The sequence below is a fragment of the Chelonoidis abingdonii genome, chromosome 8 (assembly GCF_003597395.2).
Source record: "Chelonoidis abingdonii isolate Lonesome George chromosome 8, CheloAbing_2.0, whole genome shotgun sequence".
NCBI lineage: Eukaryota > Metazoa > Chordata > Testudines > Testudinidae > Chelonoidis > Chelonoidis abingdonii.
Window position 1 is genome coordinate 72,725,280 of NC_133776.1, and position 16,426 is coordinate 72,741,705.

Below are 16,426 nucleotides of genomic sequence, written 5' to 3' on the forward strand. Positions count from 1 at the left end.
GGTCCTTTTTTTCTACGCAGGCAGTACTAGTAGAAAGTTTCAGATGTTGTATAGTGCGCATTCAGAGAATTATTTATCATTTCTTTTAGAGAGCTCAGTAGTGTCCTTGGCTATACTTTGACATTGTGAAGGAATACTTGGAGGACTGGAAATGAGAACCGCCAGCTTCCAAAGGGCTCACAGTTTCTTCTCAAACATGTTCATATTATGGACCCTTCTTGAAACAGGTGCCCGGTCATGGCTCATTTCCTATCTTCCCAACCTCCTGATCCTGATTTAATGCCTTCCCATCTTACCTCCTTAGAGTAGCTGCAAGTAAAAGTATTATTAGGATAGCAACAAGGAGACAAGATAAAAATAAACTCCAGTGTAATGGATTGGGTGTCACAAGCTGTTTCCCCCTCATTTTGTATCAGTGCCGATATCTCTTCTCCCGAGGTGTGGGACGTTATATGTATTAATACTGAACCTTCTCTCATTGCCTGTAGCTCTCACGGCTCTAATCTCTCCAGTTCACTTTGCAGTGCACTTGCTGTCCCTCTACTTTTTTGGCTCCTACTGCAAATTTGATCATGGTTGAATTTACATCAAAGAAGCACTGACAAAAAAAGAGGCATAGAACACTCATTCAGGAGACTTTGCTTTTATTACTTCACATAGTTTAAAAAAAGAAAAGGAAAGGAAGAAAAAGCAGAGTTTTTGGAAAACCTAAGAAAGTGATGGGGTAGGTTACAGCAAGCAGCAAGTGTCCCCGTTTTATTGAGGGCTTAGCCAGTGTAATGGGAACAGGTCTGGAGACCACCTGGAAATGTTCTCTGGACCACAAGGAATTCACAGCCCACTGAGAGTTACCACCATCTCCACTGGCTACTGCTTTCTTTGAAGAGAACTGATGCAGTTCCCCTTAATTCAGTGCCTTCTGCATTCATGGAGTGGGACAGCAGGGTTTGACCCTTGGATAAAAGATAGGGACAGAGCCTCCTTCCATTGATGGGATTCCCACTATTGTGTCCTAAGCATGTGTTTCTGTTATTGTGCAGTGTTGTCATTTGCTGTAGGGCCATTGCACATTGAGATCACTCTTGCATCACTGCAGAAATGTTTTCTGAAGAACACTCTCCAAAGGGAAGGCAGTAGGCTCATATTTTAGGGGGCTCATGTTTAAAAGGACCATATTTACAAATATTGTATATCATCACGATCAGTCTAGTGATCTCCAGCAAACTCTTATAAGACAAAATCTCAACTATTGTTAACAGGGTGAACTAAAGTAATCACGGGACTAGTACATTTATAGTGAGTTATTACAGCAATGGTGACCATGAGGTGTGTCTGCCAGAACTATTAGATGTTGCCTGTTCATCTGACATACGCCTTGACTCCTCAGGAGCATCAGAGAAGTCTGAATGACATGGCCCATACATGTTCATTCCCATCAGAAGTCTGGTGGCAGAGGCAGCTGCCAGTGTGGCTTAGGGTAGAATTTGGTTCCACAGTCCCCCATTTGATGTGTGCAATGTTCCATGAGAAAAAGACTTAAGATGGGTGAGTGCAACTTTGTGCGTGTAACACATTTAGTGAGTGTTTGTGACAGAGGAAAACTGGGGAGTCAAGCTATAGGAAGGGATGGGACAGGATGACACAACCAAGGAGAAAGAGGCAGCCAAAAAGAGAAGTGCAAGAAGAATGAACAATCAGGAAAAAGGGATATAAGTAGGTATAACTGAGAGCAGAGCAAGGTACAAAAGGAGGGTGAGAGAGGGGAAGGGAGAAGATTTTGGAGACAAGCACTTCTGGCCATGCCCATTTTTTCTCTGTGGATGATACAGTCCAACGTCTTGTCAGCTCCGTGAAAGGGTCTACATCTTGTCTCCTGTCATGATCATAAATGCCTTTAGACAGCAGAATTGCTATTTCCTCCACATCAGAGGAAAATATTGAGCAACAAGGGAGCTCCCAGAAATCTCTGCTCCAGTATGGGACATTGGAGCATCTGAACCAGTATGGGTCGTTGGAATGAAAACCAGTCACACTCTAGGATTCCTGTTGCCAGTTTCTAATTTTTATTTGTTTATTTTGCTTGTTGGAATGTTGGTGAAATCAGTGGGCAGCATCCTATGTTTTTAGGATCAAGAACTCAAACATTTGCTGTCTAACTCAGAGTTATAAACTCATAGATTCCGAGGCCCAAAGGGATCACTGTAATCACCTAGTCAGCACTAGAAAGGGGAGGACAAGAATTTTGCAGATGCTTACAGTCACTTGGAATCATGATATGAAGCCTGTATAAATGCTCCCAAATAAACATAGTACTCCAAATGTTAAGGCTACAGACAGCTGTTGGGAAGAGAGAATTCATTCATTCATTTATAGGTGGACAAAGAGCATGTGGGGAGGGGCAGAAAGTGGGTGGAGCCTTGGCTCTGACTCCCGATGTTGGCCAGCAAAACTCAGTCAATGTGTGTAGGGGCAGTATTAATCAGCTAGTGATAAAGACCAGTGGCAGATTTCTAACCTCTTAAAACAATGGAGGAACAAGGAAGGAATTATACCTCTCTGAATACACAGAATAAATTGTAAATACCCGATTCAGCCCTTCATATTGGAAAGCAATTAGGAGGTCTCTGAAATTGAACATTCAGAAAGTAGCTATCTCTAGAAAGGATAGTGATGCATTTCAGCAATGAGATTGAGATATTGGAATCTAAAAATAGGATTAGATATTTTTGAAACACTTAGAAAGCTTTCAGGTGTGAGCTTAAAAACTAACCGAGGGAAAAATTGTGCCATGTTGCCAAGAGCTTTTCTGGCACTCAGTGCCACAGGAAACAAGGCACATTATTTTATGTGGTGTTTACAGCTTCTTTTGAGATGTATTTTTCATTTTCAAAACAGTATGAGAAGAATGACTGATTTTAGTCAGATAAGGTTGCAGCAGCATCTCTTAAACATTGCCCTGTGGGTGAGGTAACCTGGAAACATTTAACACAGGTGGAAGATTTCCAGGATTACAAGTAGGAATTGTTCACAAAGTATACTGTGCTTTTTCTGAGATTTATTGTACCAATTTGTCAGACATTATGTGGAAGTACATTTCTATAACAAATCAAGGATATCTAATTGCAGGAAACAGTATTAATTCCAGTAGCCCCTGAAATTATTCTGCTAGCTACATGTACTGTTAGAAATAATATGTCCATGCCATGACAGTACAAGAGAAGATTCTATTGCATTCAGTTCAATTTATAATTACAGAATATGTCAAGTAGAAAGCACTTCATCAGCCCTTTGAATACCAAGTCTTTGTGATGTTCTAAATGGTAAAATGTCTAACAATAGAGCAGTCATGTGGCTCTGTTATGTACCCAGATCTTGGCTGATTTCTTAAAACAAAGCAGAAAGACCTCTGTTTGTAAGGCACAGTATTTTGTGAGAGTCATCCCAACAGTTTCTATACGTCACTATATACAAGTCCACTTACATAATAAAGTTAGATATTTTTCAGTACTAATAGGTGGACAAGTTACTGTCAGTTTCTGTTTGATACAGAATTAAATTGCTTTCTGTCTCCTGTATAGGTTCTTAAATTGCTCTCAGGACCTTCCAATAGTGCACGGGTTCTCAAACTGGGGGCTGTGAGGTTATTACATGGTGGGGGGTCGCAAGCTGTCAGCCTCCACCCCAAACTCTGCTTTGCCTCCAGCATTTATAATAGTGTTAAATATATAAAATATTTTTAATTTGGGGTGGGGGGAAGGTTCACTCAGAGGCTTGCTATGTGAAAGCGCTCACCAGCACAAAATTTTGAGCAAAGAAGCAGGACCTTTCACAGCAGCCAGCTGGGGTCCACCTACCTGCACCAACAACTTCCTGGTGTCCTCTCCAGGCTTGTGTAGAGACTTTGGGACTATTGCCAATCGGGCAATACTGCATTAAATGATCTGACTAATATCTGTTGTGTGAAGTTTGTTCTGCAGGGCATATTTTCTACAGCTCAGAACATATTGAAAAAAAATGCTTTTAAACTTTCATTGAAACTCAAATGCAAATTTTTATTCAATGGTGTCCATGCTTCTCTTGTGTTAGGTTTCCACAAATATTGGTGGGGTCAAGACTAGAAGTACTCCTGAAAAGTGCATTTTGACCTAAAAAATTGGAATATTATCCAAAATAAAAAAATTAATTTTATAGTCAATTTTATGTAAAATTCTGTGAGGGAACAGAAGTTGCATCCTCCGTTAATATAACTGACCAATACAGGGATGATTTTGAATTGTATAACTATTTATAATGTTTTCCATACTCCTGTGTTGGTGAATTTCATAAAAAACCATCCAATCAGGGATGACAAAGAATATTCCAATACTTCTGAAACTAACAAATCCAAACCTGAGGATTCTGAATGCTCAGAGCAAACTCTCTTTATACATAATGATCAGACCCAGAAATATTTGCTGAAGAGATTCCCAAATAAATCTGAATAACAAATATATTTGGGAATTTCACTAACTTGTTTCACAAAGAGGTGAAATTTGATGAACAAATTTATAATTTGAAATTATTCACTCTGATCCGATAGTTCCTAAACTACAGATCAAATCCTAAGGATCTTGGTCAGTGGAAGAACACTATTTTGATACTTCCTTGTTTTTTTCTTTTAGTGTACTCCCATTCCTCATTAAGCATGGAGCAATGGTACATAAGGAGACAGTGTCTCACTTATGATTAAAGGCACTAAGTATAGACACAGGTCAGTGCAACCTGAACCTTACAGCAATGCATGGGTGATAATTGATCCTGGAAACTAACTAACTGTTTTTTGCCCCCTTATGAGGCTACAGTGATCTGATTAATATTGTTCAGGCCATTCACATTTAGTTTTTTATTTATTCTTATTAAGAGCTGAATGTGCCTCTATTTGGGGGAAAAACAAACAAAAACCAATAAACCCAGTGGACTGACTTTTCTATGTTTAATGTTTATGAATGTTCAGTAAAATAATTGCACAATACAGACAACGCAGAGGGAAGCACATTAATTATAACTGTTAGCTTTACCTTGGTTTGTGTTAGTGTAAATAATCGTTAACTAAATGGCTTGGATGAACACTCCTGCTCCCTCTCTCACTCCTTAGATCACTGTTACAGACACATTAGCATTCTATCATTGGCCGTTTTGTCTAAAAATGTTTACTTCCAGAAAGATTTAAAGTGCTATGTGTATAGAATATTGATGACTATTTTGGAATAAAATCTGTAATGTGCTAGTATTCAGTGGATTGTTGGCAATCCCGTATTCTGTTCATAGGCTAAATTCCTGTTGGAGTTAATAAAGTTCTCCATGTAGAGGAATGAAGTATTGGGTCTCATTGTCAGATTCACTGTGGAGTGGGGAAAAAAGGAGGATGGAAGAAAAATAAACAGAATCTTTTGCTCAGAAATCAGATCAAATCTGAACTTACCCTTTTCAGACAGCCTCAAAAATTCATTGGATCCTTTTTTAAATTTTAGTTTTGGTATTTTAATTAATGACAATATTTAAGGGAACCTATAAAAGCTAATGCTGCATACAAGTGCAGAAAGTCTGTCTGCGTGCTGAATATGATGTTATATGTGATTTTAAAATTGCTTTTCTCAGCGGTGGTAGTGAAATATCCTAAGTCTTGATAGGATTCATTTGTCTAGGAGCAATCTGGGCTACCAGCGCTCTTCAAGAGACAAGACATTGAGTCTGGATTCATAGGAATATAGGCACTGCAATCCCAGAGCAGAACATTTAGACCACTGTCCTGCATCTCACAGTGGCCCATGCAAAAAAGAGAAATGTGAAAGTCACCCTGTAATGGATAGCTATATTGTTACCTGCTCATAGGTAAATTTCGCCATATCCCAATAGTTGGAGATTGGCATATAGGTTTATATCTCTTCCAACATCCATTTTTAAATACTTATTGATGTAGCTCTGGATATTCTTAATATCCATTTTATATGTCCCATTTTTAAAAACACTGCTAAGTTCTTGATGTCTTGTGCTTTGTGGTTTAAAAAATAAAAGCTAATGATATTGTCATGGTTGAAGAGCTGCCTGAACCTCTGTCCCCTTTCCAGTCTCTCTGAGTGCACCTCCTCAGGTGTTAGGTCTCATGCCTGTACCTATTGAGGGTGGAATTCTGCAATTCTCCCACTTTAACACTGGGCCTTGTGTGATAGTACTCTGTGTATCAACCGTGCTAACCCAATGGAATTTGGCACCTATGGTCTTCTCTTCATGAGACTGTCACCAGTGATCTACAGTGACAAAACGGCCTTCTTAAAACAAAAGACTTGTTTATTTTAACAGTAAAAACAAAGCTTTTAGAGAGAGAGGGAGAATTTTAAAACTATACACAGTTCACATGTCTGTCTATTTTACCTAAATTCTTATGATTCCCTGATGGTCACATAGGCAGGTCTAAAGTCATCAGATGTTGTCAGTGTGTGTATGTGGAGGGGGCGGGAGGCAGTGTCCTTGAATCTCAGTCTGGTTCCCTTGACCATTAACCACCTTTTCTTGAGAAAGTGAGCCTTTTAAACCCTTACACCATTCTTTTTTTGTTCTGTGCTCCCTGGTTTGACCCTTCTCAAAACCAATAGGCTCTGGAGGAAATGGAGTGAAATCCTCAAAGCCAATGGTGTCAGCCTTGTCCTTTAACAACTCTCAGGTGTTTGCTGAGAGGTGGCTTATTTTGAGCCATTCTTTTCCTTCCTATCTCTTTTTCCAGGAAGGCTCCTGTTGGGTTAAATCAATATAGTCATACAGAAAAAACTCCAACATACAGTATTCATAAATGATTACAGAGCAGCTCCAAATCCAGATACCATCTGTTAACCCTCAACCCAACATAGATGTAACAGGGCATAAAAATCTATCAGATTAGTCATGTAGCATCCTGAAGATGAGGATTAGGGATCTTTTCCAAATTAGTAGCTTTGTTATGCCCTCCTGAGTCAACTTTGCAGATTTTTTATAGAGGTGTCCAAATTTTGACTCCACTTTTGAAAATTGGGACCCTAATGTCTCTTGCCTCAATTTCTCTTTCTAGATAATACTATTTGCCTACCTCACAGGGTACGTTGAGATGGACATTTCTGGCAAAACGTTTTGAGATCCTCAAATGGAAGGGATTATGGAAGTGCAAACTCTTATGTTCAGGAGTCTCTGTATAACTTGTTCACATGGGACAAGAAAGGGAAACACCAAAAGAGCTTTTACAGCTTTTCCAAAAATGGGTAAAGATTCCTTTAGTTAGTCAGCAAAAGCAAGTTAGTCAGCAAAAGCAGTTTCTTTATAAGAGTAACAGGAAATATTAAAGAGGAACCCCTACCATCCGGACATACTGAATGTGCCTAAGGAATGGCTCTATGGTGAAATTATAGATGAAACCAAATCACAAAGTTTGGATCCAGACTTTTCCCAAGTTCAGAGGATTTGGGGTTCCTGTTGTTGTGAATGATACATTTCAGACCAGACCGAACAATTCAAATTCTAACTTTCTTCAAGGTTGGGTATCTTCTGATCAGAGTGCATATACAGACCCATCTATAGCCCAAATGAACTTAAGAGATTCTGACAGCTTTGATAAGCAGGTGTTACTTTTGAAGGCCTATCCAAGTCAAATTGTTGCATCTTATAATGTTCACCCATTACTAATACTAAATTGTGGCTTAAGGTTTTTTAAGAAACATTTCTACTGTTTCCTCTGCTTGAATCTCCTGCAATGTGATGACTTTATTGGGGGGTGGATACAAAGCTCACAGCCTCCCTGGGTGCAGAAACCCACCCTCAGATGCTGTTGACTTTGTTGCTCATTCTGTTGGCATCTCCCCGGCTTCTTTAGTTTCTCTTCCCTGCTGAGTTACATAATGAATGTTCTCACAACTCCCACACTCTCCACCCATCCACCCACTCTCTCTCTCCACCAGCTAAAAATAGAAAGGAAGAAAGCTAACTTGTTGGAAGGCTTTACACAATGCTGCTGAATTGCATTGCAAAATAAATAAAATAAATCCACACATTCTGTAAACATTTCTGGATTTGCCATAAATGTAGTAGCAGAAAAGCAAAACAGTTATGTCCCAGCTTTAATACCTGCAACCTCAGTCTAAAAGAATGCTTGTCCACTAGGAGCTAGTCTGAGAACACCAAACCTATATTCTGTAGATCAAATAGTTGTCACATGGTAATGGATGGGGCTGGTTGAAAAAACCCAAACACTTTCGGTTGGGGGAGAGGAGGGAGTTATCTAAAGTCAATTTTTTTAAACAAATAATTAAAATATTGGAAAATTTTCAATCAGCTCTAGGAAAGACTTTTGATTATTTCCAAGCTGGGTTGGATTTCAACTGGTGATCTAGAGGTGAAAGGTTTGTATGCCATTAGCAACTCCTGGAGCCAGCCAATTCTCGTCCTTGTTATTTTGAAGGCATTTTTCACTTGTGTAACAAACTGATGGAAATTGCATGTCTTTCTCATGTTAGATTTGGCTGACCAAGAATTCTGAAACCTGAGACCCTGCGTCTGAGCACTCAGTAGAATGCACTGTGGCTATGTTGTAGATATTTTTCTTGGCTAGTATATGTTACTGTTTCTTCAAATTCATATATGGTTCTTGAACTGACCATACTCCAGAAACTTTTGATATCCTCCCAGAATTCCAGTACTTTTGGACTGTCAAGAGTAAAGGAAGTGCAATCGGCAAGTATGTCCTTTTCAGTTAAGCTTTGCAAGCAAATATTCCGACAATGGAAGAACTGGTGAAAATTGATATTTTCAAATGATTCTCAAAAAAAACAAAAGCATGATGTTTTTGCACTAATTCTTTTATGATGAAAACTTGATATTTTCGTCTCCGTTCACCTCTTACTGAAAAAACTAGTTAAGCTTGGCTTGAGAAAATCTTTTTCTTCCCCTGGAGCTGCCTACACACACACACACACGTTGTGTTTAGCTGAGGTATTTCCTAAACCAATGGTAGCTGTAAGGTTCTTGAGATCAAGCTAGGTTGCTATTTAGCTGCTACTTTTGGGAAACAGAACAGGTAGGCAGTTGCCTCTATCTATTTCACATCCATAATTCTGTACTTCCTAATTTGAGTGATTTATTAAAGCAAGTGAATTACACACAGTACTGGTTCCTGGCAGATCATTGTCAGCTGTAGAACCAGACCACCTGAAAAGATATGAAAATGTTTACAAATTCAAGAATGCTCAGCCTGTTACAACCTCACTACTATGGCAATTCAATTTAAATGTTTGTGCACGGTTGTAAAGCACTTTACAAAGCACATTTATTATCCCCATTTCAGAGATGGGGACTCCAGGTTACACAGAAGCTAACAGGCAAACCACCAGAAGTGTTCATTAATTTTGTGTGCCCGTTATGAGACACATCAGTGCCTCAATTTTTCACTAATGTTGAAAACAACAAGGAGTCCGGTGGCACCTTAAAGACTAACAGATATATTTGGGCATACGCTTTTGTGGGTAAAAAACATGTGAAGAAGTGGTTTTTTACCCACGAAAGCTTATGCCCAAATAAATCTGCTAGTTTTTAAAGTGCCACCGGATTCCTTGTTGTTTTTGTGGATACAGACTAACACGGCTACCCCCTGATACTTGTCACTAATTTTGGCAATTCAAAGTTGACCACCTAAAAACTGAGGCACTGTAGCAGTACTAAAAATTTGTTCCTAGCTTACTAGCTCCAGGCCATTCAGATATTTCTGATGACCTGTATTCCTAACTACTGGGCCACACTGCCTCCCCACAAAGTAGTGATCTAAAGTAGTTTTAAAAAGGAAGGTGGTATCTGAATACTAGTTCTGTGCTTTTTTTCTGGACTCTTTCCACACCAGAACCATTCAGTGCAGAGTTGGAGATGCCATGGTACCTGTGCAGAGTTCACTTTGTAGCAGGGGACAATTCTGAAGTGCTTATGTGGTTTCTTTTAAAAATTCTTGTGTAGTTTTACATAGTTCTGTCCACAAACAAAGGAAAAATCAGATAACTCCCAGAGCCTTAGCCCACATTCTGGAAATAGGCTAGTAAAGGCTTTTCTTAGCCTTTCCTTCTTCTCATGCAATTGAGGCAACATCATGCTTTTGGTATTGTTGTTTGTGCTGCTGCTATACCCTTGGAGAATTTTCCTGGTCATTTTCAAATGCCGATTGTTACCGACATTCCTTTTCAACATTTGAAGTGTGTGCTGCTTATCTCCCCCCAATATGACCTAGATTTTTAAAAAAAATTCGTTGTAGAGAAAAAGGCTTTTCATGGTTTAAACAGTGCAAGGAGTTAAAAGCACTGTGACTGAGTTACCCGGGGCTACATCTTAACGAGTTTACACAAAATCAGAGTCCAATTATACACTGTGTTTGTTATCAACTACAATGAGAAGATAAGAAGGAAAGAACGACCCAGAGGGTAGGGATTGCATATGCTGTCGTGGTTGGTGGTAAAAACAACATCGATTACATTTGAATTTTGTTTTTAAATTTAAAAGGAAACCTCACAGTTTTGCTCTTTCAGATTCAAATAAAGAGCTGATGTTGGGGCTTAAGATTCTCTAAGCAATTTTGTCTTTCATTAATCACAGTATTCTGTAACAAATATAGGATTTTCAGAGAACACCAGGCAGCAATCGTTATGATAGCCAGTTCAGATTTTGTGGGTCAAAGAAAAATATTTTTTCAGTGGTTGTCTTACTAATTTGGAATTATTTTGCTGAATACTTACAGTGTGTGTGTGTGTCCACGTTTGCCACTCTCTGCTTTTGTAGGCATCAGTAATTCTTTGTGCAGAAAATCACTGCCTGGCCTGGAGTATATATTGTAGCTTTGCCTGTTTAAATTCAAAACTTTGCAATACATGTTGCCCTGTTTGATACATGGTTCATTTTGAGAAGAGAGAGAGGCACACAGAGAGACAGGAACTGTGATTTTTAACGATCCTGTTCTTGAATTTTTGGTCTTCATAAGTCAGCAACAGTATAAGGCGTCTCGTTATTGACAATCCATCTGGGCTGGCTAGCTTATGGTTTGTTTCTCAATATAGGATGCCAAGGAATATCTTTCTTATAGATATTCAGCTAGATCCAGTGAACAATAGGAGGAACTGAAAGAATAAATATCAGGGCCTAAATGTTTTTTACCACTAATCTTGATTACTGCTACTCACCTTACTTGGAATTAACTGTGAAAATCAGCTGAAAGCTTTGGTTAGTTTTGAACTAGGTTGTTGGTCACCTCCTGTGTTGGGCCATCCATCGAGAATCTCCCTCAGATGTTTGCATGTTCTACAATGCCTGTCAATCTACCCCCACTCCCAGCCCAAAGAGCCTCATACCACATTCATTATCTGTATTAAGATGGCATCTGATGCTTCCATTGTACTAGGTACTATACAGACTTAAGTTCCACTTCTGCAAACTCAGGCATATGTGTAATTTTGCTGACATCAGTGGATGTAAGGGTCGTCATGATGAAAGTCAGAGACTGAAAGAACAGCCCTTGCTCCCAAAAAGTAAAAATTTAATTTTAAAACAGATTGCAACAGTGATTATAAGGAAGTGTAGGAAGAAGGGCAGAGGAAGCAACAATAAGAACTTGTTAACCTAGGCCAGCTATGTCCACACTAGATGAGTGAGATACTGTGCTCACTGGTTAAGCTGTGTCTTCAATGGGTGAATTTCACAGAAACCAGAGGTAGGTCATTTTCTGTAGCCATCCTCTAACTCTGGAATTTCCTGCTGACAGAAATACTCCTAAACCTAAACTTGGAGACTATTACAGCAGATCACATTACAAGAATAATAATTTTATCTAGGTTTTCTGCCACCAGCTCTGGAGTCCCAAGATAGGTTTTCTCTATCATCTGCTCATTAAAGTTGTGGCACTGCTTCCTACATATGGGAATGTTAGTGGATCTCAAATCATGTGGTGTGTGCCTGGGTTCCACTGTGAAGGACAAGATATAAATACACCTAATTGTAATGCAATTGCAATGTCTGTCTTCAGCACTGGCTTCTCAAGTATTTAACACCTTACCTTATTTAAGGGTTTGATTTTCCCCCCTTAATACCCCCCTCTTTGTTTTCACTTAGCCAGTCTGCAAAAATGGCTGACTCTAACATTCTGGCTAGACTCTGAAAAAGCAACCACCAGAGGAGTGACTGTGGGTTAAACTGAGCCTGAAACCACACCAGTTTGACAAGTAACAGTTATTTCAGTGCTCTTCCTCCTCTTGGGGTTCGTGCTCCATTGCCACTAAGAAAAAGGCCTTGTGTGCTCCATTTCCACTGAGAAAGCCATATGCCACGCTCAATGGATGATGTGTTTCTGGTTTTAAAAAAATGCTCTCCAGTATATTTCGTCTAAAGTATTGCAGAAGAACATTTATCGTGACACCAAAAAAGCAAACTAACTCCCTCTCCCCAAAGCCCATAAAATATAACCCAAGCCTTTCTGTTCTACCTTTCATTCCTGAAGTAATGAATTATGCAGACTATTTTGTCCTCGGTGCTCTCTGTGAGTTAGGGTTAGCGTAGTTAGGGTGCCAAGGGAATTACTTCACATTGACTATGGACATTCGTGATCAATATCATCAAGATGGTGCACATCATCTTAGATAGTAGAATTCTCCAGTACTTGCTTAGGAACAAATATGCGTCTGCTTTTGTATCTACAAGGACAATTCTAAACAATGCCTATGTGTCTAGGGAAAAAAAAGATTTTCTGATATTTGCATTAAAACAGAATATTTGAAGCTAAGTAAACTCATTTACAGACACAGAATCAACAACTGTGCTGAGCCTGGGACAAACATGCAAATCTAGAGGCACCATCTACATAGTCAGTACAGTGTCAGATATATGCAAATTGAACAGTTACAAAGAGCCTTTGTGAGACTGCTGAGTGCTGGCATGGTGAAGTCAGAGATCCAAGTCTTACATAACCGCATGGGGGTATGCCCAGCAGGAGTGTTGTAAAAAAGAATTTAAAGGCACTACACCCAATTTCCAGTTCGTACATTTCAAAGGACTGGAAAAAACAACCATTGAATGCCCTACAATGCATTTTAAGAAAGAGGTGATAGACGTATTTAGGGCAAGATCCTGATGTATAATATGGCTGCTTTTCAATACTCTGGAAACACAGAGGCACTACTGCAATATAAATGTTAAATGACAAACAATCTTGATAACAAAATGTCCCTAACAGGCAGGATGGGGGAATGTCTAGCAGGCACAGAGCCAGGATAATTCTACATCTTCCTTTCCTATCACTTTACTCGCACAAAGGGGAGGAGCAGGTATGGCTGAAAAACTGTTGTGATCCAGCAACACCTGATCGATGTAATAGCCCCTTGGGGCAATAATCAGTCCGTGTAGGTTAGAGCACTCATGATGCTTTGCTAACTTGCACTAAAGAAATGGCTATCTCTCTTGCAAGTCCTAGGAATTGAGAGAGTACAAAGGTGGCTTGCAGCTTCTCTGCCCTTCCCCTCATGTTCTACACCAAAAGCAGCTTAGGTGAGCCCAAAGAGTGGGGCTGTACTGTTAGGAACAAAGATTAACATTTTTTTGTTTCTCTGTCTCAAAAGCTTGCTGATTTCTTAAGCATTTACAATTCTGGTGTTTTTACTAATTTAGTTTCCTTGGGTTTATCTCTGTCTTTGTCTGACAATTTTCTGTTCAGCTAGCTCACCAATGCAGTAATTGCCAAAATAGTTACTGAGAAATGAAGTCCTCCTTACAAATAGCATTATTTTTGTTACTGTTCTCCTCATTGTGCTTGAAAGCAGCCCTTGGTAATAAAATGAACATAGTAAACCATTTATTGTTTTACATAAAACTATCAGTATAAAATGCCTTGGCTCCAGAAAACAAAACAGAACAAAACAAAAAAAACCAGCCCCTCCCACCACCACCACCACTTTGGTGATATACATTGTTGGCTTCCTTAAACACAATGAAAGCAAAGCTTCCAGTTCCTCTGAGATATGATTCCATGGAAGATAGTAGTCTGTCCAGAGGCCTCAAACTGCGATTTGAGCTGAATAAAAATCTCCTTAACTATTTTGGTTAAATTATCTCAAAATTAGTGCTGACAAAAATGACCTTGATTTTTCAAAGGCATCATTTACCCTTTTGCATGTTTTAAACGGATCCCAAAAGAACGTGAAATTATTTATTCTACTTTACAGGAGGCTTTTTTTTCCACACAAAAGATGCCAACATCTGGAGGTTCATTTATGATTAGTTCTAAAACAAAGCAACTAATTTATTCTGATGAGTGAGACAGTCATGCCATACTGTATTCCTTTCCTGGCAATCTCCCCAAAGCACTCTATCGAAAAGAAGAAAAAAACTGCTAAGACGACAAACTTTTGAACACAAGGAGATAACTGAGGTATTTAGGGTTTTTTTTTCCTCATGTCATGCGGGAGATGTTTCTTTTAGCTGACTTTTGAGGGTAAAAGTACTTGGGCTTGCAATTTATTTTCAGTGGTGTCATGAGAACATTTTATGCAAGGTTAGTTACAGAGGTTCATACTTCTCGGCTAATTTTTCAGTTGGTGTAAATCAGTATAACTTCAGTGGTTTATACCAGTTTAGGATTGGGTCCTCTGTGTTTTGCTTTTCTCTCAAGTTGGATAATTTGGAGACATACACATAACTGGCATCTGAGGAGAATCAGATTATTGTAATTCAGTGACTCTACTGGAAGATTAGCAGGACTAACGCTTTGCCAGTTACATCCAACCTTTACTTTACAGGACTTTCCAATCAATGTGGGCAAATTGGGGGTGGGGAGTGAGGTTATTGCCTTTCTTGGCCTTTTGGTTAAGATCATGTGCTGTATGCATTTAATTTCTGACATGTCTTCTAGTAGGAAACTGTATCATGGATTAGATGATCTAATAGGTGATCCTATTAGAATGTGAGAGACAGGGAATTTCTCAGTTTTTCATTTGTGTGACAGATTGTAAGAAAATGACTTAATTTCACATGCTTCTGTAGCTAAGGCACACAATGAGAAATCAGTATATGTGTGTTCTACACATTTATACCATACTCATCACTAGGGTGCTGAGTATGCTGAACACCTACGCTATGTTCCCAGGTCTGCCACAGACTTCCAGGATGACCTTTGGCAAGTTATTTGGGTTGAAATTTTCCAAAGTGCCATCTAATTTAGAAGTATCTCAATTTTTCAGGTGCACAGATTGGAAGACAATGGAATCACAATGGTGCTCAGCACCTCTGAAAATCAGACCTCTAGACATCTCAATTCAGGGATACACAATTAAATAGTGGACACTTTTGAATAATGTAGTCTTAACTCCTATGTGGCCTTAACATCCTTCAGTTTTCCCATTTTTCAAAAAGGGGTAATGCGCCTTCTCTACCCAAAAAGGGATCTGAGGCTTATTTAAATAATGTTTGTAAAGTGCTCAAAAACTGTGATGGAATATAGTGCTGTGTGTGCAATTTATTTATTATTATTATTGTGGTGTCAGTGATCATAGTGGGGAAAGACAAATGCCAAAAATGATCTTGAAACTCAGTATCTGGTAAGGTTTCTCTTTGGAGACTACATTTATATTACATAAAATATAAAAAAAAGAATTCCTTTTTCCTCTTCTCACTTATATTATTCTAAAGCTCATTCTTCTTAAATAACACAGAGAATTTTCTTCCTCATTGTTTCTTGCTAGACTGCTTATTTCCTTAGTCTGAGAATTACCATTTCACTTTAGCATGAAAGATTTTATTGCCCACTCAAAGCAGTCTTTGTCCAAGAAAATAACCAGACATTTTGGCTGGCTGGAGCCTGGCTTCAGCCTAAGAAAACCCTCTCACTATTGACCATTAATCCAGAAGCATGTCCTTGCTAGGCAGGGTGCTTAATTCTCTCTCCCCTGGGGAGGCATACTCTGAAGTGCATTCCACTGTCTAGCAGGCGAGATGGAGAAAGCCACAGTAAATAATAGGCAATTCCTAAACTGGTCAGCAATGCTAGGAATTAAATCTTAGCCTGTCATTTGCAGCAGGCTCTATGCTACAGTCCAGCCTTATACTCTGCGGTACTCCAAAGGCAGCTGAACCTGTTGGGGTTGAGTTTCTGCCTTCTTGTAATACCAAGAGTTCTAATGTGCTGTCTGGAACTATTTCCCATCACGTTTTTCCAATTCAAGCAATAGACATTGTCCTTATGGTGTGAAGCTGATGCTGTTGTATTTCTGAGCTCACACAGAGGAGGGAGGATGGTGTGGGAGAAGAATGAAGGTGGTATAAAGCTTCCCAGTGAGTTACCCCAATCTGAAAGCTCCTGTGTGTTGGTATGGCCCCCTGCTGTAAATTAGAGCAGCCTTCAGTCTGCTGTAAC